The sequence below is a fragment of the Lygodium microphyllum genome, chromosome 27 (genome assembly GCF_053477565.2).
Source record: "Lygodium microphyllum isolate KBCC chromosome 27, Lygodium_microphyllum_v1.1.10, whole genome shotgun sequence".
In the NCBI taxonomy this organism is placed as follows: domain Eukaryota; kingdom Viridiplantae; phylum Streptophyta; class Polypodiopsida; order Schizaeales; family Lygodiaceae; genus Lygodium; species Lygodium microphyllum.
The window spans coordinates 66,626,152-66,630,609 of NC_141161.1; positions in this window are offsets into that span (position 1 = coordinate 66,626,152).

The window sequence follows — 4,458 nt, forward strand, 5'->3', positions numbered from 1 at the left end:
TTGGGTGACATCCACTAGAATATCCAAGAAGGTGTGCTACTGCATTTGGAAACTCACTTGGGCTAGCCTCTACTCTGCTTTTAGCAAGTATTTTTTCCTTTTCTACTTGAGCGAGACGGCGTGCCAAGGCTTTAATTCTTTCTTCAATGTGGAATGCCCACTCTTCTACTTGCTTCATCATCTCCTCAAAGCTCTCCCCCTACCTTTGAGCTAGCACTTTTAGCCTTCATTCTCGGTCTTCCGTCTCTCTCCTTAGCTTTTGTTGCTCTTTTTGTGCTGTGGCAACCTCTTGGGTTAGCTTCTCCACCTCTCTTTTGTACCTGTGAGCTCTTTCTTCCCTCAGCTCCTCCAACTCTTCTATGGCTTTAGTGATTTTCTCCATTTCAACTTGCAAGTCTTTGTAGAGCCCCACAATCTCCTCATTGTGCCGTCATAGGCATCGTATGGCCTCGTTTCTTTGTTCAAGTGCTTCTGTCATTCCGCTTCTACCTCTTCTAGCTTATAGCTTCTCTTTCAATGCATTGACTTCCCTTTGGCCCATGGTTATTTGGCGGATTCTCTCCAACTGGGACATAGCCCTGGCCTCTTTTTTAGCTTTGAGCTCTGCTACCACGATTTTTTTCTCCTACTTGTCTTTCTCTAATTGAGATAGGAGCTCCTTGACGTATTCATTGTATTATTTGGGTAGTCTCTCTATTGCGCAGACAGAGGTTATGGAGCTTGCCACCTTCTGCCCCTTTGGGTCTTGCCTCGACTTGGTTTCTGATGTAGCCGAGCCTTTTGGTTCCTACCAGGGGGTTCCTTCTCTAACTCCTTGGCCCATTTCTTTGTTTATGAAGTATTGGACCCAAACCATTAGGTTATTGGCATCCACCTGGGTTGCAAAAATAGGAGTGGAGATGGCCGTGGTGGCAGTGGGTGTTAGGAGAGTGAGAATGGGGGTGATTGGGGCCCTGCCCTTGCCTTCTTGCACTGCACGTGGCACGAGCTCTGTTACATGGGCACTTCAGCTCATCCCTTCATCTCTGATTGGGCTCATGGGTTTTGGCTCATCATTTTTGGGCTGCTGCTCAATGGACCTATGCGTGGTGAGGGCCATGTCTTCCTCCTTTTTTCTCAAATCCTCCTCCTCCTCTTACTGCTTTCTCCTCCTTTCCTACCTCAGCCTTTTTGGACTCCTCCCTACAGGCCTTCTACAAGTCTACCTTTTATTGTTTCCTCCTCTCCTCTTTCTACTATTCTTGTGCAATTTTCTTCTTCATTTTCTTAGCCTTTCCATGGCTAGTTTGCTCTTCTTGTTTGCTACTTTCTTCTTCCTCACTCAACATCCTTTCGATGGACTGTGCCTCCTCTTCCTGGTGAGGTGGCGATCGGCTTGGCATTTCATCTACTCCTTCTCTTGCTTCTTCCTGCCCTTGTCCCAATGGCTTCCCTAATGATTGCGGTGAGGACCCCACCAAATCCAATGGTTGTAGCCTTTGAAGATGAAGCTTTCCTTTTAGCCTTGGTGGCAGGAGATTCTCCTCTGGCAGGCTATCCTCGCGTTGCCAAAGCTTTTTCTAAGGCCTCAATGCTCTTTTCACAAAGCTGTTGAGGTTCACCTCATCTAGTGACCTTGCTACGATGCTCTCTAGGAGGGCATTGATGCAGCTCATGTTAGTGTTGTATCTCTGATTAGAAAACAATGCATGCACCATCTTGGCTTGGAGTTGGACTTTGGGATCCGAAATGTCACCAAGCTGATGACGTCATTGGTATGGACCTTTACCTTGTCCATTCTTAGCAAGGCATATACATATCTATTTGGCTTCCTCTCTACTTTGGTCACCAAGCCCAATGCCTTTTCCACCAGCTTTGGGATCAGTTCAATTTGCACCTGACAAATTTCCTCTCTCTCATGCACAATTATAGTGTTGTAGTTCATGTGGAAAGTCCTCAAAAACTCTACACATTGGAAGTAATCTACCCCTAGCCTACCACTTCTAAGTATTTGTGTAGATTGCATTGCTCGATAATTTGCCTCTCACAACCCATTCTTCAATGGCCACATCTTCTAGGTTGAAGATATGCAAAACTTAAACTGGTTGAAGGCTCATGTCTCCACTGAAAGGTTGTACTTTGCTTGTTTTTCTTCTGAAAAAGAAAAATTGCCAGCCTTTTCTCAGCTTGCCATGATGGGTGCCTATCATGAAGCCATATTCACCATTAGTGTTTTTCAGAATAATTACAAGCGACACGAAATGACTATATACTTGCTGAACTGAAATGCTTGAGTGCACAAGTAGACTTTTTTCTCCAAGTAGTCTATTGATTTCAACTTTTATTGACATTTTTCTCAATCACAAGTTGTTTCATCCTACCCTTACAATGTGTGTTTTTTCTTTATTTATTTCCTTATGTGTTTGGTTTGATTCACCTTACCCTTACATTTTACCTTTGCCTTACCCTTTTTCCTTGGAATTGAGAAGAATCCTTCCTAGGATTCAAAGCTAAAGTGTGGAGGACATTCTATGCATGGGTATAGTATTTTATTTTTGCATGATCCAAGCATAAAATTTTGGGTTATATCCCATATGAGCATATCGGTCCATGTCGAAAGGTCGGATGCCAAGATGGGTGATATAGGTAAGGACATCGAGGAAGAAGTCACCAGAGTCCATGTGGCTAGCGATGTGTAGTTCTTCCTTGGTGAGGATGCCATCTAAGTAGGGGTGTCCTTGAACATGTTCTTCCATGGGTCAGTCCACAAATGGTCATTAATACCCTAAAAGAAGTCGGAGCAACATAAGTTGGGTCATACTCCAATGTTTTGATTGTGCATCATTGCTTGGCATTTGACATGACCTAACATCCCTAAGCTCCCATTGAAGGTGAAGAGTGTTCCATTTTTTCAAGAAAGGGGAGTTGTTGGTTGTAAGTTGTTTCAAGTCTTCTCTTTCTTGATCTTTGGCACAAGTTGTGCGCTTGTCCATATGTAGTGATGAGGCATTGTCATTGCCCTTTTGTGTGGGAGACCTTGATGGCAATCAGCTCCGCATCTGATTCAAAATCTTTGACAAACATGAATTCTGATTCTTCCCAAGAACAAGGGAGTGTCTATATTTTCATCGCCAAAGGTTTGTCAAAGAGCCCCAAGTCTAAGTGGTCATAACTTTTAGCAAGCAACATGAAAGTCTCGTCAAAGTCTAAGGCAAGCAACCAAGGCCGGTAAGTGGTCGAGGCTTGATAGACCTAGAGAGTTCAGTAGCCAACTGATCACAACTTGGTTTGTTCCTTAGGTTGTAGTTGGGCCTCATGCTCAATAGGTTTGGTTGTAGTTGGGATTGTCTTGCTACTTGATGCATTTGAGATTTGAGGGGTATCATCAATGCTAGATTTGGGCGTTTTGTTAGTAGCAAATTGCGATTTTGGGTGATAGATTGATTTAGACACTGTTGAGCTAGGTTTTTGGCAGTTCTATGGACTTGGCACCTGATTCTCTTATTGCCGGCCGAGTATCTCTAACTCACTGTTTTGTGTGGCCAAGCTCGAGGATGGCGTTTGAGTATGTTTTTGGGTTGCTTTGGCTTTAGGTATCCAAATCCAGGGGTTACCCTCATAGAAGCCTTGTGCTTGCAAGAAGGTCCTCGGGACCCATCGCGACTTGATTGTGCATATTTTTTTTCTTGGCCGCCTAGGTTTTGACTATGGGCCATTAGCCTTGCATGGCCATGAGTTCGTACACGGTTTTTATGAGAAAAATGGGATTTTTGGTGTTTTTGGGTGGGATAAACCAATACACATGGGATAAAATGCTAATAAAATCTATATTTCTATTGTTCTAAGAATCAAGAGCCACAGATCTGAATATATATCAATTTTTTAATTGAAAAAATAAAGGAAAATAGAGAAAATAAGAGAAAAAATAGAAATATGCCTTAGAAAAATACAAAAAAATATAATTAGTGGTTGTGGATGCATGGTGAGGCAGAGCATAAGGTTTTGCCTCAATTTTTCTATCATTTTTTAATAGTGTGTGATTTATTACTCTTTACATACTAAATCATGGCAAAACAATCCCTATACACCTATGCAATGAAGCAAAACTTAAATGGTGAGGGGGAGTAGGATTTTGTGCAACAGTTTGAGGGTTGAAATAATACAAATTCTAATTGTTTTTTCTATTCATATCATTTAGGGAACAGCCTATTTGGAAATTAGGGATCTTGTAGTACAAGGTTTGCCTTGGTGCTAGATTCTTGCAACGAAGCATACGCATATTAGTTGGAATTCATGGAAAGATTGTTTGCGTACTAGCACATAGGTTAATTTTGGAACATAACTGTTTGTGCATGATGAGACATCGACTATTGCATTAATCATACATGTGGTATCAACTCCTGGAAATGCATAGCAATTGTTTGAATTATACTTGATCTACGCTTGAGAGGGTGAGATTCCCCTTGCCGTAGGTTAGCC